Genomic DNA, 20,928 nt, shown 5'->3' with positions numbered 1-20,928 from the left:
CATTTTAAAGCATTAGAGATCATTGTAGATGAACAGTCAACTTTTTAATCAAACTACGCTGTTCTTCTGAACAATGTCTTGAACGTCCCATTTTCCTCAGGCTTTCAAAGAGACAAGCATGTTCAACAGGTGCTGGCTTCATCCTTACATAGGGGACACCTGATTCACACCTGTTTGTTCCACAAAATTGACGAACTCCCTGACTGAATGCCACAATACTATTACTGTGAACACCCCCTTTTCTACTTTTTTTTTTACTAATAGCCCAAATTCATAGCCTTAAGAGTGTGCATATGATGAATGCTTGGTCTTGTTGGATTTGTGAGAATCTACTGGTACCTTGTTTCCCATGTAACAATAAGAAATATACTCGAAACCTGGATTAATCTTTTTAGTCACATAGCACTGCTATTATTCTGAACACTACTGTGTGTGTGTGTGTGTGTGTGTGTATATATATATATATGTCAGCTGCTTTCACCTGCACAATAGAGACAGAAATAAAGGTATAATATCAGTCCCATGATGAATCATTATGAATCTCTCTAGCTCCTCTGTAATGAACACTGAAGTTGGGTTGTTGTTGCAAAGCAAATCTCTTGTCTCCAAGCTGTTGTGAGTTTTGCACAAAAATAAAGCTGCTAAATCAACTATGGATTCCTGTGTTTTTGTGTTGCAGAAACTTTTGACACGCTGTAGATTTCACCGCAGTTTCTCTGCCTGGTACCTGTGTCACAGGATGCACCAACTGTACACCTCTAATCACACAACACAGCGCTGTGAAGGAGGTTTACGTGTCTTATAGACCGTCTAAATGTTTTACACTTTATCAGCTGGCATTACTGTTTGGTGTACGTTTTGCAGGGCAGAAAATGAAGGAACACACCTGAAGATATTTTGAACCACTCAGAATAGCCTGTATTATCAGTACATTGTAATCATCTGTGATCCTCATTTTAAACATTCGTAGAACTTTGGAGCTGCTGTTATCGTGTAGCTGTGTTTTAATTCATTTTTTCCAGGCGCTCTGATAGGAGTGCAGCAGTGCAGGGGAAGGGGACTATGACAGGTTTGTAGGTTACAGTTAGGAGTCACATATTGGGCAATCATGACACCATTAACCAAAAGGTCCCTGGATTGATTCCTGTGCCCTTGAGATGCTGCTGTTGCGTCCGCTTTGAACAGCTCTAAAACAGTGCAGTTTTTCTGAGCTGCACCTTGTCTTGGCCTGTGTGTGTCCCAGGGAAGGACACACACAACACATCAGCATTTAATTTTCACAGCGAGCGCAGAAAGGATCACTCTGAGATAATCACAAGATGAAGAGGGAGGATGAACGGTGTGCCACGCCGTCCAGTACTGAGCTGAGTGCCGGTTTCGCAGACCCAACTGTCCGCCCTGCCTCCACTGTGCACGTGCATTTTGGACCTCAGCAGCTTGTCTGAGACTGACTCTACACCGAAAGCGATCAAACGGATTAATGGGAGTATTAAACATCAGATGACAAGGTTAAACCTCTTAAATCATTCTCAAGTCAGTTTTAAGCAGAAACGAAGCAATACTCTGACGTTTTGAAATAACTGACGCGCAGTGAACGCATCTGCTAGCAGCTCGTGTAGCCGCGGTGCTCTAATTGCTTCCTCCATCTTTTATTATTAAATAATGTTGAATTCATGTGGAAATGATTGTTGTAAAAAAGCTTCAGATATCTGTCGCTGAGATAGATGATGACTGGAGGGAAGTTTTAAGCAGAGCGAGGTGATAATCCGTGAACCGCAGCTAATGACGCATGCGCATTGAAGACGGAGGGGACCGATTTTTAGGGAGGGGGGCTTTGTTCGGTGACACCGGTGGGCCAAGGTAGCTGGAACTCCACTGAGCGCCAGCAGAAAAAAGGCTCCCCACATTTCTCCACATTAGCCAGTTTACATACAACCCCTGGCAAAAATTATGGAATCACCGGTCTCGGAGGATCTTCATTCAGTTGTTTAATTTTGGAGAAAAAAAAGCAGATCACAGACATGACACAAAACTAAAGTCATTTCAAATGGCAACTTTCTGGCTTTAAGAAACACTATAAGAAATCAAGAAAAAACATTGTGGCAGTCAGTAACGGTTACTTTTTTAGACCATGCAGAGGGAAAAAAAATATGGACTCACTCAATTCTGAGGAATAAATTATGGAATCACACTGTAACTTATCATCCCCAAAACTAACACCTGCATCAAATCAGATCTGCTCGTTAGTCTGCTTCTAAAAAGGAGTGATCACACCTTGGAGAGCTGTTGCACCAAGTGGACTGACATGAATCATGGCTCCAACACGAGAGATGTCAATTGAAGCAAAGGAGAGGATTATCAAACTCTTAAAAGAGGGTAAATCATCACGCAGTGTTGCAAAAGATGTTGGTTGTTCACAGTCAGCTGTGTCTAATCTCTGGACCAAATACAAACAACATGGGAAGGTTGTTAAAGGCAAACATACTGGTAGACCAAGGAAGACATCAAAGCGTCAAGACAGAAAACTTAAAGCAATATGTCTCAAAAATCGAAAATGCACAACAAAACAAATGAGGAATGAATGGGATGAAACTGGAGTCAACGTCTGTGACCGAACTGTAAGAAACCGCCTAAAGGAAATGGGATTTACATACAGAAAAGCTAAACGAAAGCCATCATTAACACCTAAACAGAAAAAAACAAGGTTATAATGGGCTAAGGAAAAGCAATCGTGGACTGTGGATGACTGGATGAAAGTCATATTCAGCGATGAATCTCGAATCTGCATTGGGCAAGGTGATGATGATGGAGCTTTTGTTTGGTGCCGTTCCAATGAGATTTATAAAGATGACTGCCTGAAGAGAACATGTAAATTTCCACAGTCATTGATGATATGGGGCTGCATGTCAGGTAAAGGCACTGGGGAGATGGCTGTCATTACATCATCAATAAATGCACAAGTTTACGTTGATATTTTGGACACTTTTCTTATCCCATCAATTGAAAGGATGTTTGAGGATGATGAAATCATTTTTCAAGATGATAATGTATCTTGCCATAGAGCGAAAACTGTGAAAACATTCTTTGCAAAAAGACACATAGGGTCAATGTCATGGCCTGCAAATAGTCCGGATCTTAATCCAATTGAAAATCTTTGGTGGAAGTTGAAGAAAATGGTCCATGACAAGGCTCCAACCTGCAAAGCTGATCTGGCAGCAGCAATCAGAGAAAGTTGGAGCCAGATTGATGAAGAGTACTGTTTGTCACTCATTAAGTCCATGCCTCAGAGACTGCAAGTTGTTATAAAAGCCAGAGGTGGTGCAACAAAATACTAGTGATGTGTTGGAGCGTTCTTTTGTTTTTCATGATTCCATAATTTTTTCCTCAGAATTGAGTGATTCCATATTTTTTTTCCCCTCTGCTTGGTCTAAAAAAGTAACCGTTACTGACTGCCACAATTTTTTTTCCTGATTTCTTATAGTGTTTCTTAAAGCCAGAAAGTTGCCATTTGAAATGACTTTAGCTTTGTGTCATGTCTGTGATCTGCTTTTTTTCTACAAAATTAAACAACTGAATGAACATCCTCCGAGGCCAGTGATTCCATATATATATATAGCCTAATCATATATTGTCTCTTCAAATTACTAAAATAGTTGACTTTACTACCCCTATCTGCCTCTCCATCATATATTTGTGTGTGTATATATGCATTATGTGTGTGTTTACAGTGTTTGCAAAATACTTGTCTACAGTCTAGGCTATATCACAATATTCTACTACTGTTAATCCCACTATGAATATTAAAATATGCCAAACCATTTGTCCTGTATCACAGCTACATGTATGACGTTTACAGAAAAAAAAAAAAAAAAAAACGTGCATTCCAAACACTGAGTGGAGCAGGCCGGATAACCGGTTCAAGACAGTGGCCCCACGGCTCGTCAGCTCCAGTAGGCAGAGGCAGTCGATGTGGCGGCGGTGTCTTCTCTTTATAATGTCTATGGGTGAAACAGTTAGCTTACCAAGCTAAATACATACAGTCAGATGTTTGGTTCTGATGCTTGAGATTCCTCCCGTTTAGGGCAGACAAAGTAGGCAATGTATAATATGACTTGTTCCTCATCAATTTGAAGATAGTGACATTCCTCTGAAGTCTGTGCAGGAGTTTCATCTTCCAGCTTCTATGTTGAGTGTGGAGATGGCAAGGCCGCTCCACTGTTAATTCTGTGCTGAGGCTCTGAAAATCTTTGGGAGCTCGTGTAGCGGCTGCACTCTGCGTTGTGTTGTCATGACTCCGCCCATTCGCTCCCCTCGGGACGCGAACTCACGAGCTCCGGCATGGGAGTCGGGCTCTCTAACCAGAACGCTGAAACCCAGGGCTCTGGCCTTGTGACCAGAGAATCCTTTTGAGCTGTTGGGAGTGAGGTTTACTAACTACATCTGCACAGCGACACCTGCTGGCCTCTGTTACACTCGGCTGACTATAAAAATGTACTAAACTAAAATAAATTATGGACACATAAAGGTAATAACAGGTATTGCCCAAAGCAATGGGAAAAGAGAAAAACTCAAGCAAGGGTGCAATTTAGAACTAGAAATTGGGGGGGGACAAAGTGTGAGGCCTGCATGGCCGAAGCCCATAGGCGGGGGGTCTGGGGGCCGCTTTAGGTTGAAAAGGTGGGGGGGACATGTCCCCCCTATCCCCCACCAAATTGCGCCCATGAACTCAAGCACATGTAACAGAATAAATGAAGTGCGTTACGACACACCTCTGGTGATAAAGATGCAGATGGAAATGTGCTAACAAGCAAGAAGAGTGTTGAGAAGGTGGATTGAGTATTTTGAGGAGCTGATTAATGATGAAAATGAGAAACAGAACAGTGAATGATTGGGAGAAAGTAAATCAGTATGTACGAGGGATTTGTAAAGAAGTGAGGACACCTAGGAAGAGTGGAAAGGTATGGTGCATCTGCAAAGTATTCACAGCGCTTCACGTTATCCACATTTTATGTCACAGCCTTATTCTAAAATGGAGTAAATTAAATTTTTCCTTCAAAATTCTACAAACACCAACACATAATGATAACATGAAAAACATTTTGTTCAAATTTTTGCAAATTTATTTAAAAATAAAACTAAGAAATCACAGGAACATAAGTATTTACACCCTTTGCTCAATACTTTGTTGATGCACCTTTGGCAGCAATTTCAGCCTTCTTGAATATGATGCCACAAGCTTGGTGCACCTATCTTTGGGCAGTTTTGCCCATTCCTCTTTGCAGCACCTCTCAAGCTCCATCAGGTTGGATGGGGAGTGTCGGTGCAGCCATTTTCAGATCTCGGAGATGTTCAATAGATTCAGGTCTGGGCTCTGGCTGGACCACTCAAGGACATTCACAGAGTTGTCCTGAAGCCACTCCTTTGATATCTTTGCTGAAAGATGAACTGTCACCCCAGTCTGAGGTTAAGAGCACTCTGGAGCAGGTTTTCATCCAGGATGTACATTGCTGCATTCATCTTTCCCTCAATCCTGACTAGTCTCCCAGTTCCTGCTGCTGAAAAACATCCCCACAGCATGATGCTACCACCACCATGCTTCACTGTAGGGATGGTGCCTGGTTTCCTTTAAACATGAGGCCTGGCGTTCACACGAAAGAGTTTAGTCTTTGTCTCATCAGACCAGAGAATTTTGTTTCTCATGGTCTGAGAGTCCTTCAGGTACAGTCACTTGCCCAGTTCCGGATCATTGCCAGTTCCGGATCACTGCTGTAGTTTTTGTGCCACCGTTTCTCGTAATCAGCATGAATAAGCTAATACTTGGTACCAATGGGAAGATTGTTTTGTCTACAAATGACCACAAGCTCGACCGGATCCAGCCGTCCTTGTGATCAGCAGAGGAATCAAAACATCCTGGTGTCTGCGGTGTGCGCGCTTTTTCTGACTCACTCATTCCTGCAAGATTTAAAGTAACGATCTCTAAAACGTAGCAAAGGTGAGTTAGCCGTTCTGTGTTTTTGGTTACTTGGGTAGAAAATGTCAGTGTGTTATGTATTTAATTGCTGCGCACATTTATCTCCGACGCAAAAATTTGCCAGTTCCGGATCACTGAAGCAGCAGCCTCGTGTCTGTAGTTGTGAGCCTTGTGGACTTTGGGGGTCATCTCAACATCACGAATGGACATGAATGTGGGGGCTTTTACTTTTTAATTCGGGAGAAATCTCACCTCCACTCTTCATTTTTTGCTCGTAAAAACGTATAACGGCGCTTTTCGAAACTAAGTAAATTCTCATTTAATAAGTATAATGTCTATCATTTTGTGTTCAAAACACATTCTCGGGAACAGTGTGTATCATTCTGCATTAGAAAGGCTCCAGCCAGATGCCAGGAATGAACCCAAAGTGACACAGAGTGTCGTGATCCAGAACTGGCAAAAGTGATCCATTTCTGGCAAATGTTTGCGCCACACATAAAGTGGCTTCACACTTTAAGTAGAAGCCCTACTCCACCCAGACTTTTTCAGCTAAATAACATCTAAATACCCAATACAACAATACACAATAAAGGACATTCAGTTGCATTATGGCTCCGTATAGCGGGACTTTAAAAAAGGTGATCCAGAACTGAACTGGGCAACTGTCTGTACCTTTTGGTAAACTCCAGGTAGGCTGCCATGTAGCTTTTACTAAGGAGTGGCTTCTGTCTGGTCACTCTATCATACAGGCCTGATTGATGGATTGCTGCAGAGATGGTTGTCCTTCTGGAAGGTTCTCCTCTCTCCACAGCATACATGTCAACCTATACGGATTGTCCGTAAATTATACGGATTGTCCGTAAATTATACGGATTTTTCCGAGTTTCAGAGTCATACGGACGTACAAATAAAGTCTTACGGATATTCAGGGTTTGGTCTGCAGCGGCTCTGTAATCAACCGTTTCTGCAGCGCGACTCCACTTTGATGCGTGAACCAATGAAGCAATGCTTCAAACCACTGGCTCGTGGTTCTTTGATTCGCTGCTCTTCAGAAACGGCAAGTCCGCTTCTTAACTCCTCTCAAAGCCATTAAAATATCGTGAGTCGCTTTTGTGTGGATTAAAGTCACTAACTGGGACTCTTGTCTTGTTGCAGTCAAGAAATGAGAATCGTCCTCCGTTCCGTTGACACAAAATTGCCGCTTTAAATAAAATGACACCTCTTTCCAAACGCTGTAATACAGAAAATAAACTACAATCGACTAAAACGTTTTTTTTTTTTTCCTTCCCAAAAGGAGATGTCCTGTGTTCTTTATGAATTAAACTGATGCTGACATACAGCGCAGCCAGCTGTAAGAGCTCAGCTCAGATATATGAAAAGACATTCATGCCAAAATGTCTGGAAGGAAATGCTTTTGACAAAAACCACAGATTTTGTTTATTTCTATTTATGTCCCGAGATCAAGGATCCACCATGTAGAGTTTATGTCCAAAGTTTAAAGATCCAGCGACCAATTTCATATTTATTTACTTTAAGACTCAATAAAATGTTGTTTAATTCAATTTCAATTTAATCGGCTTATAAAGTGCCAAATCACACCAAAAGCCATCTCAAGGCGCCTCACATAGAACAGTTCAACATAAAAAATTAAAATAAATAAATAAAAATTAAAAAAATTCAAATACATAATCAAAAACAGAAGTAAAAGAATAAAACAGATTTTAAAAAATTAAAACTATTCATAAGAAAGAGAATAAAAATAGACTTTAAGGCTTGACTTAAAAATGTCCACAGACTCCAACTGCCTCATGGTCACAGGAAGACCATTCCACATAGCGGGTGCGCGATAAGAAAAAGCTCTTTGACCCGCTGACATAGAAAACCTGTAAAGCCTACTTTTAGTACACAGACACACACACAAAAAAAAAAAAAAAATCACAAGAGGTATCGATAAGGAATCGGATCGATAAGCGGAATCGATAATGGAATTGATAAAATCTTATCGATACCCATCCCTAATAAACACAGGGGTGAAGTCGAGGATCACTGACATGCCTGTCTGCAACATCGGCACTGGCGAGGCGATTTTCAATACATTTGATGAAGTTCGGAGGTATGTTTTTTTTGTTCATTATGTTTGATTTATTTTTCATGATTTTATTAATGTATTTCCACTAGTGATACACAGTTCTTGTTTCTGTAAAAAAAAAAAAAAGTAAATTTGACATTCAGTTCTGTAAAATTCAGCTTGACGCATGTATACTAGATCTCTAAGTCCCTGCGGCTGCTCCCTTGTTTGCACTCGGGGTCGTCACAGCAAATCCAAGGTGGATCTAAGCGTAGCCCTAAACAGAAGCCCCGTGTACACCGTCAACCCGTTCACATCTCTAACCGTTTTTCCCCACTCGACGATACACTCGCCGAGGATCAAACTCTGGTTATTGGCGACTCTGTTTTGAGAAATGTGAAGTTAGCGACACCAGCAACCATTGTCAATTGTCTTCCGGGGGCCAGAGCAGGCGACATCGAAGGACATTTGAAATTGCTGGCTAAGGCTAAGCGTAAATTTGGTAAGATTGTAATTCACGTCGGCAGTAATGACACTCGGTTACGCCAATCGGAGGTCACTAAAATTAACATTGAATCGGTGTGTAACTTTGCAAAAACAATGTCGGACTCTGTTGTTTTCTCTGGGCCCCTCCCCAATCAGACCGGGAGTGACATGTTTAGCCGCATGTTCTCCTTGAATTGCTGGCTGTCTGAGTGGTGTCCAAAAAATGAGGTGGGCTTCATTGATAATTGGCAAAGCTTCTGGGGAAAACCTGGTCTTGTTAGGAGAGACGGCATCCATCCCACTTTAGAGGGAGCAGCTCTCATTTCTAGAAATCTGGCCAATTTTTTGGGATCCTCCAAACTGTGACTGTCTAGCGTTGGGACCAGGAGGCAGAGCTGTGGTCTTATACACCTCTCTGCAGCTTCTCTCCCCCTGCCATCCCCCTATTACCCCATCCCCGTAGAGACGGTGCCTGCTCCCAGACCACCAATAACTAGCAAAAATCTATTTAAGCATAAAAATTCAAAAAGAAAAAATAATATAGCACCTTCAATTGCACCACAGACTAAAACAGTTAAATGTGGTCTATTAAACATTAGGTCTCTCTCTTCTAAGTCCCTGTTGGTAAATGATATAATAATTGATCAACGTATTGATTTATTCTGCCTAACAGAAACTTGGTTACAGCAGGATGAATATGTTAGTTTAAATGAGTCAACACCCCCGAGTCACACTAACTGTCAGAATGCTCGTAGCACGGGCCGGGGCGGAGGATTAGCAGCAATCTTCCATTCCAGCTTATTAATTAATCAAAAACCTAGACAGAGCTTTAATTCATTTGAAAGCTTGTCTCTTAGTCTTGTCCATCCAAATTGGAAGTCCCAAAAACCAGTTTTATTTGTTATTATCTATCGTCCACCTGGTCGTTACTGTGAGTTTCTCTGTGAATTTTCAGACCTTTTGTCTGACTTAGTGCTTAGCTCAGATAAGATAATTATAGTGGGCGATTTTAACATCCACACAGATGCTGAGAATGACAGCCTCAACACTGCATTTAATCTATTATTAGACTCTATCGGCTTTGCTCAAAAAGTAAATGAGTCCACCCACCACTTTAATCATATTTTAGATCTTGTTCTGACTTATGGTATGGAAATAGAAGACTTAACAGTATTCCCTGAAAACTCCCTTTTGTCTGATCATTTTTTAATAACATTTACATTTACCCTGATGGACTACCCTGCAGTGGGGAATAAGTTTCATTACACTAGAAGTCTTTCAGAAAGCGCTGTAACTAGGTTTAAGGATATGATTCCTTCTTTATGTTCTCTAATGTCATATACCAACACAGAGCAGAGTAGCTACCTAAACTCTGTAAGGGAGTTAGAGTATCTTGTCAATAGTTTTACATCCTCATTGAAGACAACTTTGGATGCTGTAGCTCCTCTGAAAAAGAGAGCTTTAAATCAGAAGTGTCTGACTCCGTGGTATAACTCACAAACTCGTAGCTTAAAGCAGATAACCCGTAAGTTGGAGAGGAAATGGCGTCTCACTAATTTAGAAGATCTTCACTTAGCCTGGAAAAAGAGTTTGTTGCTCTATAAGAAAGCCCTTCGTGAAGCTAGGACATCTTTCTACTCATCACTAATTGAAGAAAATAAGAACAACCCCAGGTTTCTTTTCAGCACCGTAGCCAGGCTGACAAAGAGTCAGAGCTCTATTGAGCTGAGTATTCCATTAACTTTAACTAGTAATGACTTCATGACTTTCTTTGCTAACAAAATTTTGACTATTAGAGAAAAAATTACTCATAACCATCCCAAAGATGTATAGTTATCTTTGGCTGCTTTCAGTGATGCCGGTATTTGGTTAGACTCTTTCTCTCCGATTGTTCTGTCTGAGTTATTTTCATTAGTTACTTCATCCAAACCATCAACATGCTTATTAGACCCCATTCCTGCCAGGCTGCTCAAGGAAGTCCTACCATTATTTAATGCTTCAATCTTAAATATGATCAATCTATCTTTGTTAGTTGGTTATGTACCACAGGCCTTTAAGGTGGCAGTAATTAAACCATTACTTAAAAAGCCATCACTTGACCCAGCTATCTTAGCTAATTATAGGCCAATCTCCAACCTTCCTTTTCTCTCAAAGATTCTTGAGAGGGTAGTTGTAAAACAGCTAACTGATCACCTGCAGAGGAATGGTCTATTTGAAGAGTTTCAGTCAGGTTTTAGAATTCATCATAGTACAGAAACAGCATTAGTGAAGGTTACAAATGATCTTCTTATGGCTTCGGACAGTGGACTTATCTCTGTGCTTGTTCTGTTGGACCTCAGTGCTGCTTTTGATACTGTTGACCATAAAATTTTATTACAGAGATTAGAGCATGTCATAGGTATTAAAGGCATTGCGCTGCGGTGGTTTGAATCATATTTGTCTAATAGATTACAGTTTGTTCATGTAAATGGGGAATCTTCTTCACAGACTAAAGTTAATTATGGAGTTCCACAAGGTTCTGTGCTAGGACCAATTTTATTCACTTTATACATGCTTCCCTTGGGCAGTATTATTAGACGGTATTGCTTAAATTTTCATTGTTACGCAGATGATACCCAGCTTTATCTATCCATGAAGCCAGAGGATACGCACCAATTAGCTAAACTGCAGGATTGTCTTACAGACATAAAGACATGGATGACCTCTAATTTCCTGCTTTTAAACTCAGATAAAACTGAAGTTATTGTACTTGGCCCCACAAATCTTAGAAGCATGGTGTCTAACCAGATCGTTACTCTGGATGGCATTTCCCTGATCTCTAGTAATACTGTGAGAAATCTTGGAGTTATTTTTGATCAGGATATGTCATTCAAAGCGCATATTAAACAAATATGTAGGACTGCCTTTTTGCATTTACGCAATATCTCTAAAATCAGAAAGGTCTTGTCTCAGAGTGATGCTGAAAAACTAATTCATGCATTTGTTTCCTCTAGGCTGGACTATTGTAATTCATTATTATCAGGTTGTCCTAAAAGTTCCCTAAAAAGCCTTCAGTTGGTTCAGAATGCTGCAGCTAGAGTACTGACGGGGACTAGCAGGAGAGAGCATATCTCACCCGTGTTGGCCTCCCTTCATTGGCTTCCTGTTAATGCTAGAATAGAATTTAAAATTCTTCTTCTTACTTATAAGGTTTTGAATAATCAGGTCCCATCTTATCTTAGGGACCTCATAGTACCATATTACCCCATTAGAGCGCTTCGCTCTCAGACTGCGGGCTTACTTGTAGTTCCTAGGGTTTGTAAGAGTAGAATGGGAGGCAGAGCCTTCAGCTTTCAGGCTCCTCTCCTGTGGAACCAGCTCCCAATTCAGATCAGGGAGACAGATACCCTCTCTACTTTTAAGATTAGGCTTAAAACTTTCCTTTTCGCTAAGGCTTATAGTTAGGGCTGGATCGGGTGACCCTGGACCATCCCTTGGTTATGTTGCTTTAGACGTAGACTGTGTTTCATAATTATTGTATGGCCTTGCCTTGCAATGTGGAGCGCCTTGGGGCAACTGTTTGTTGTGATTTGGCGCTATACAAGAAAAAAGTTGATTGATTGATTGATTGATCTGCATGTTGAATTGGCACAGGTTTTATGCCAGATGCCCTTCCTGACGCAACTCCACATTACATGGAGAAATATGGCAGGGGTGCAGCTGTGGAGGAAATACTAATGATCCTGACTTTAATCTCATTGTGGCAACTCATAATATGTGGACAAAAACCCAGTTACGTGATACCGCTATGCGGTTGTGTGTACTGTAATAAAACTGATTTTGGTGTGATTTGGAGGTTATAAGGATTTTGTGCTGATTTTATGGATTTTCTCATTTGGTTATACAGGCAGACCCTCAAAGGGGTTGACATGTATGCCACAGAGGAATGCTTCAGCTCTGACAGAGTGACCATCGGGTTCTTGGTCACCTTCCTGACGAAGGCCCTTCTCCTCCAATCGCTCAGTTTAGACGGGCAGCCAGCTCTAGGAAGAGTCCTGTTGGATCCCAACTTCTTTCATTTAAGGATGATGGAGGCCACTGTGCTCATTGGGACCTTCAAAACAGCAGAAATGTTTCTGTACCCTTCCCCAGATTTGTGCCTCAAGACAATCCTGTCTCGGAGGGCTACAGACAATTCCTTTGACTTCATGCTTGGTTTGTGCTCTGACATGCACTGTCATCTGTGGGACCTTATATGTAGACAGGTGTGTGCTTTTCCAAATCATGTCCAATCAACTGAATTTACCCCAGGTGGGCTCCAGTTAAGCTGTAGAAACATCTCAAGGATAATCATTGGAAACAGGATGCACCTGAGCTCAATTTAGAGCTTCATGGAAAAGGCTGTGAATACTTACATACACATGATCTCTTAGTATTTATTTTAAATAAATTTGCAAAAAAAAAAAAAAAAATCTGTTTTGTTTGAAGCAATTTCACAATTGTTTCCATTTTTCCTCCCTTGAACTTGTTTGAAGCCTTAATTTATCATATAATTTGTATTAGAGTTGGGCCTCAGTTTCCACAGTCCCCAGCTGTCTTAATTCTGCTTCATCCACCGTGTGCAAACAACAGCAAGGAAAGCTAGACATGTGGTCTGGATCCCGCAGTCCTGATGAGACTGAGACCTCCCACTGAGGTTGCCAGATTGGTCTAATCTCCCATGGTGAGAGCGGTAAGAGTGAGTCTTGGGGCCACCCTCTTTGCTTCAGTTGTGACAGAACGGCAGGTTGATGTTCCTGCTCTCATCTGCAGTAACAGTAGTGGGAATTGCTGAACTTTCCAAAAGTATTAGAGAAGCACCATTGCTGTCATTGCCAGGCAGGTGCCATAAATACAAAGTGCATGTTATGCTGATGTCACGTTATAGTCTGTAAATGCTGTCAGTACACATGTTGCTGGCATTGTTACCGTTAGTGAATTCCTCAGAATCTTAATTCATCTGCGACGGTAATGCTGGGTGATCCTTTATCTCATCAGCGATTCAGTTTCAGTCATTAACAATCAGGCTGAGGTGCAAGTCTGGTCACATCAACTTTATACCCGTATCTCACAGGAGATGCAGCGAAAGGATGGGGCCACTCATTCAGCTTGTGCCAAGGCCGAGCTGTTAATGACAGCATCACCACAAACACGACAATGACACCCAAACAATGGGGAATGTCAGAAATAATAAGGTGGATTTTATGAGGGGGAGTTCACTTACAGGTACGTCTCACAGCGAGTGAAACAGAGAAAGCGACATGTTTTAATCTCAGCAAACAAAGGTGTTGAATCTTTTTTGTTTACTCTTTTGTTTCTCTGAGCCTCAAGGGGAAGGGGTGTTGGCTTCTTGCACTGCTTTTGTCTTGTAGCCAGCAGAATGGCCTTCTAGGAAACCTGAGGTGGCAGGCAGAGGAGTGATGGGCAGCATCAAGTATCAGTGTTTCCTCCACCAGTGTTTACTTTTTGTTTGTTTGCGTAACAGGAGTCATGAACACCCCTCGTTTTATCCACTCTCTCTAGATCATCTGCCTCCTATCGCTTTGTCCTTTGTGTCAGTTTTGAATCTTTTTCCACACACACAGCAGGTAAAATAAGCATTGAACACGTCACCATTTTCTCAGTAAATATATTTCTAAAGGTGCCATTGACATGAAATTTTCACCAGATGTCAGTAACAACCCAAGGAATCCACACATGCAGAGAAACCACAAAAAGTAAGTACAGAAAATTAGTTATGTGTAATAATGTGAAATGACATGAAAAAGTATTTAAGACATGAAGAAAAGGACATGGAAAGCCAACACACCTACTGAAATCTGCCAGCAATTAGAAAGTAATCCTGCTCCTTGTCCGTGCAAATTAATATCAGCTAGTTCAGTCTCAACTGATGGTCTACTATATATAATGGTGTCTCCTTACCAAGGTGTCACTCAAAAAACATCTCATGATGCTTCCTTATTGTTGCAAAACATACTGATGGCATTGGTTACAGAATGATTTCTAAACTTCTGAATGTTCCAGTGTGCAGTGTGGGGCAGTAACCCAGAAGTGGAAAGAACATAATTTCACCATAAACTAGCCACAACCAGGTGGTCCTTGCAGGATTTGTGACAGAGTACTGAAAAGATTTATCAGAAGAGTTGTCCAAGAGCCAGAGACCACTTGTGGAGAGCAACTGAACAATTGTTTTCAAGAAAACAAGTACTGCACTCAACCGCCATGGCCTGTATGCACACTCTCCACACAAGACTCCACTGCTGAAGGAAAAGCTTGTTGAAGCTCATTTAAAAGCCTATGAAATACTGGGAGAATATAGTCTGGCCAGATGAGACCAAATTGAACTCTTTGGATTCCATAATACACATCATGTTTGGAGGTCAAATGGCACTGCAGATCAGCCAAAAAAGCACCACACCAACAGTGAAGTTTGGAGGTGGGAACATCACGGTGTGGGGCTGTTTTTCTGAGTATGGCACTGGCAACATCATACAAGTGAGGGACGGGTAAACGGAAAAATGACATTCTTGGTAAAACAAAATTCTGCCATCTACCAGGATGATGAAGATGAAACAAGGGTGGATATTTCAGTCAGGCCGTGACCCCAAACACACCCAAGAAAACTCTGAATTTGTTTCATGGAAATTTGTGGAAAGAACTAAAGATCACTGATTAGATTCACTGTTAAACTGTCCTTTTTGAGTTTTTTGTTATTGTTGAGACTGTGTGCCGAATAAATTCATTCATTCATTCATTCATCAAAGATCAGAGTTCATAGAAGACGTCCACAGAACCTTCAAGCTTTGAATACTATTTGTGTGGAAGAATGCGATAAAATCACACCTGAGCAATGCATGCGACTACTTGTAGTTTCTCCATACAGGAGGCATCTTGAAGCTGTTATTACCAATCGCTTTTGAACAAAGTATTCAATAAATTTCAGCAAGCATGTTCAATTTTTTCCCTGTGACATTGCATTTTATTACACATAACTTAATTTCTCTACTTATTACCTCCGCCAAGGAGGTTATGTTTTTGGTCGCGTTTGTTTGTCTGTCTGTTTGTCAGCAGGATAACTCAAAAAGTTTTGAACAGATTTTGATGAAATTTTGTGGAGTGGTTGGAAATGACAAGAGGAACAAGTGATTAAATTTTAGTGGTGAGCCAGATCACGATCCGGATCCCGATGCTAACGCGTTAGCATGTCTATGGCATTTTCAATATTAAAAGGTAGCATTAAGCAGTTGCAGCTGTCATCACGTTCGGGTGCATTTGTTTTCAAATTGTAATATTTCTTAAATTTATTTTTGTTTATATATTAATAATCTAATGATTATTATATACAATTTTAGAGAAAGAGACAAAAAGAAATAGATCTCTGTGCCAAGGAGAGAATCGCTAAGCGCTAAGGATACATGCTATCCAGTCACAGCAGATGAAACTTTTTTTTACTACTGAGCAAACATCGTTAGACTTTTTTAGGTTCAATGACTCCACGGCGTGTAGATGTTATGGCGTCAGTGACCCCATGGCCTTGGCGGAGGTTTGCACTCTCTGAGTGCTTCTAGTTTCCTTTGGTTTATTTACATGTGTGGATTCCTTGGGTTGTTACCGACATCTGGTGAAAATTCCATGTCAGTAGCACCTATAGACATACATTTACTGAGAAAAATGATGAAGTGTTAAATACAGAGGCGATTTTAGACTTCCAGTTTTAGGGGTGCTTAGCACATTTTTAAAATTTTTAAAATCTAGATGTCCAGAAATACAATTTCCCATGAGTTCAGAGTGAAAACATTGCTTGTAAAAGCTGCATTCATTGTCAGAATGCTAAAAAAAAAAAAAAAAAAAAACGCATATTAGCAATGGATAACGGCCCATACATAAAATTCCTGCATTCTGGTGCAGTTTATATAACAAATAATTTAATCTCCTAATGTGGTGAGGGCAAATAGTAATTGCAACTTAGGAGCAGGTCTGAAATATTCAGAGGCTGAGTACATATTATATATTATCCTTGTTTTTATATTAGTCTTATGAGCCTATAGTTATTGAAGATTTTTTATTTCATCTTAACAGATTATTATGTCATAGTACTTAGTACAGAACACTCACCCTGGTATCACTTTTCAATTACATTTAGACAGTTTTAGGCATTACATAGATTGTGTTTTAGTTTTGGCTATTCATTTATTTATTCTACAAACTGATTGATGTCTTGGTTTTTCTGGCAGCACGCACATCCACGTTGTAAGTCATAAAAATACAGTAGTTGCAGTTGTTATGATCAGTGAGGTTTAGTGCCGTGTGCAGGAGGACCTGGTTTAGCACAGCGACAGCAGCACTACACTTTAAGGCTGGATGGAGAACACAGATGGTACACTGCACATAAATAGGTTCAGGATAAGAAATATATGAATTATTTATTTATTGAATTAACAGCAAAGCATAGAAAGGACAGACAAGATCTAATGAAGTCCTTAAAAGTAAGAAAAATAAAAATGTGTGACTTAAAAGTCAGAATTCATACCAAAACACCAGTAACACAAGTAAGACACCTCCACTGTCTGATACACATATTCAATTTACCCTTAGCTTCACTTTCCATCCTTTGCTATTCTCAATGTCCATATCTACTATCACATAAGGTCTATAGAGTGAACAAACCTCACCTGAAGCTTTTTTTTGCTTTTGAAAAAAATGCTCTGATATCCATCTCTGCACTGCAGGCTTGGTTTGCCACTTACTGCCAACAAATAAAAATACAAAAATGAGTTTTATGATTTGTGCCTTTTTAGCAGGAATTTAAATTATTCACTTATTAAGGACCTTAACTAAGCATTTAAGGTCAGATCTGTGTACATGGTATTTGATGTAGGAGAGTGATTTGTTCATGGAAGCTCCACAGATTGAAGGGCGAGCACCATTTAGTAGCTGACATGAGGATTTAGCTGGAAAAAAAGACAACACTGAATCAATCTTACATTTGACCACACACAGCGCGCACTAATTTGTAGAGCAATATACTGTGTTTTGCGATAGGTAGCCATGTGAGTAAAATAAGCACTTTTCGGAAAGTTGCACTTGCTCTTCACATTCAGAGACATAAACTGTGAATAAATACCTCGCAAAAATCACTTGACAGTGCGGCTGGGCGAGGTTACCACCAGCACTCACAGGACAGCACCTCTGCTAAATGAGCGCCACCTGCAGCAGCACCACGTGACACAAACACGTCAGAGCAGACGCAGTTGCGGAGAGAGAGAGAGATGAATGTAGGTGCGCTTCGTGGATTGAACCATTTGCCCAAGAAGGGGAGATGATCAAATTACTGTGTTCTTGAAATACATATTTTGGCATAATGCTTGAAATAGGTTGTTTAAAAAATAGCAGTATAGAAGCATATATATATATATATATATATATATATATATATATATATATATATATATATATATATATATATATACACACGAGGTCTGTCCGTAAAGTATAGGTCCTTTTTATTTTTTTCAAAAACTATATGGATTTCATTCATATGTTTTTACGTCAGACATGTTTGAACCCTCGTGCGCATGCGTGAGTTTTTCCACGCCTGTCGGTGACGTCATTCGCCTGTGAGCACTCCTTGTGGGAGGAGTCGTCCAGCCCCTCGTCGGAATTCCTTTGTCTGAGAAGTTGCTGAGAGACTGGCGCTTTGTTTGATCAAAATTTTTTCTAAACCTGTGAGACACATCGAAGTGGACATGGTTCGAAAAATTAAGCTGGTTTTCAGTGAAAATTTTAACAGCTGATGAGAGATTTTGAGGTGATTCTGTCGCTTTAAGGACTTTTCACGGTGCGAGACGTCGCTCAGCGCTCTCAGGCAGCGTCATCAGCCTGTTTCAAGCTTAAAACCTCCACATTTCAGGCTCTATTGATCCAGGACGTCGTGAGAGAACAGAGACGTTTCAGAAGAAGTCGGTTTCAGCATTTTATCCAGATATCACTTCCTGTTCCGGAGCACAGCAGTGTTTTTCTGTATCTGTTAGCTGTTTAATCTGCGCAGTTAGATTGATCTAGTTATCTAGATTACAATTTGTTTCCCAGTGTAATCTTTACGTGCCTTAACTAAAGCACTCCTTCTGCTGAATCACCTCTAAATTATTTACACATTATTCACTTTGCGTGTTTTTAGGAATCCGCTAGCTTAGCGTAGCTACTAGCTCTTAGCCGATTTAGCATGGCAGCTTCTCCTGTCTCTCTCGCACTTTTCTGCTCTGGGTGTGAAATGTTTAGTTATTCCTCGGCCTCCTTTAGCAGTAACGGTACTTGTAATAAGTGTAGCTTATTCGTAGCTTTGGAGGCCAGGCTGGGCGAATTGGAGACTCGGCTCCGCACCGTGGAAAATTCTACAGCTAGCCAGGCCCTTGTAGTCGGTGCGGACCAAGGTAGCTTAGCCGCCGTTAGTTACCCCCTGGCAGATCCCGAGCAGCCAGGAAAGCAGGCTGACTGGGTGACTGTGAGGAGGAAGCGTAGCCCTAAACAGAAGCCCCGTGTACACCGCCAACCCGTTCACATCTCTAACCGTTTTTCCCCACTCGACGACACACCCGCCGAGGATCAAACTCTGGTTATTGGCGACTCTGTTTTGCGAAATGTGAAGTTAGCGACACCAGCAACCATAGTCAATTGTCTACCGGGGTCCAGAGCAGGCGACATTGAAGGAAATTTGAAACTGCTGGCTAAGGCTAAGCGTAAATTTGGTAAGATTGTAATTCACGTCGGCAGTAATGACACCCGGTTACGCCAATCGGAGGTCACTAAAATTAACATTAAATCGGTGTGTAACTTTGCAAAAACAATGTCGGACTCTGTAGTTTTCTCTGGGCCCCTCCCCAATCAGACCGGGAGTGACATGTTTAGCCGCATGTTCTCCTTGAATTGCTGGCTGTCTGAGTGGTGTCCAAAAAATGAGGTGGGCTTCATAGATAATTGGCAAAGCTTCTGGGGAAAACCTGGTCTTGTTAGGAGAGACGGCATCCATCCCACTTTGGATGGAGCAGCTCTCATTTCTAGAAATCTGGCCAATTTTCTTAAATCCTCCAAACCGTGACTATCCAGGGTTGGGACCAGGAAGCAGAGTTGTAGTCTTACACACCTCTCTGCAGCTTCTCTCCCCCTGCCATCCCCTCATTACCCCATCCCCGTAGAGACGGTGCCTGCTCCCAGACTACCAATAACCAGCAAAAATCTATTTAAGCATAAAAATTCAAAAAGAAAAAATAATATAGCACCTTCAACTGCACCACAGACTAAAACAGTTAAATGTGGTCTATTAAACATTAGGTCTCTCTCTTCTAAGTCCCTGTTGGTAAATGATATAATAATTGATCAACATATTGATTTATTCTGCCTTACAGAAACCTGGTTACAGCAGGATGAATATGTTAGTTTAAATGAGTCAACACCCCCGAGTCACACTAACTGTCAGAATGCTCGTAGCACGGGCCGGGGCGGAGGATTAGCAGCAATCTTCCATTCCAGCTTATTAATTAATCAAAAACCCAGACAGAGCTTTAATTCATTTGAAAGCTTGACTCTTAGTCTTGTCCATCCAAATTGGAAGTCCCAAAAAACAGTTTTATTTGTTATTATCTATCGTCCACCTGGTCGTTACTGTGAGTTTCTCTGTGAATTTTCAGACCTTTTGTCTGACTTAGTGCTTAGCTCAGATAAGATAATTATAGTGGGCGATTTTAACATCCACACAGATGCTGAGAATGACAGCCTCAACACTGCATTTAATCTATTATTAGACTCTATTGGCTTTGCTCAAAAAGTAAATGAGTCCACCCACCACTTTAATCATATCTTAGATCTTGTTCTGACTTATGGTATGGAAATAGAAGACTTAACAGTATTCCCTGAAAACTCCCTTCTGTCTGATCATTTCTTAACATTTACATTTACTCTGATGGACTACCCAGCAGTGGGGAATAAGTTTCATTACACTAGAAGTCTTTCAGAAAGCGCTGTAACTAGGTTTAAGGATATGATTCCTTCTTTATGTTCTCTAATGCCATATACCAACACAGTGCAGAGTAGCTACTTAAACTCTACCTAAAAGCTACCTACATTCTCATTGAAGACAACTTTGGATGCTGTAGCTCCTCTAAAAAAGAGAGCTTTAAATCAGAAGTGCCTGACTCCGTGGTATAACTCACAAACTCGTAGCTTAAAGCAGATAACCCGTAAGCTGGAGAGGAAATGGCGTCTCACTAATTTAGAAGATCTTCACTTAGCCTGGAAAAAGAGTCTGTTGCTAGGACATCTTTCTACTCATCACTAATTGAAGAAAATAAGAACAACCCCAGGTTTCTTTTCAGCACTGTAGCCAGGCTGA

This window comes from Thalassophryne amazonica, chromosome 5, assembly GCF_902500255.1.
Source record: "Thalassophryne amazonica chromosome 5, fThaAma1.1, whole genome shotgun sequence".
Lineage (NCBI taxonomy): Eukaryota > Metazoa > Chordata > Actinopteri > Batrachoidiformes > Batrachoididae > Thalassophryne > Thalassophryne amazonica.
This window is presented reverse-complemented; position numbering follows the sequence as displayed.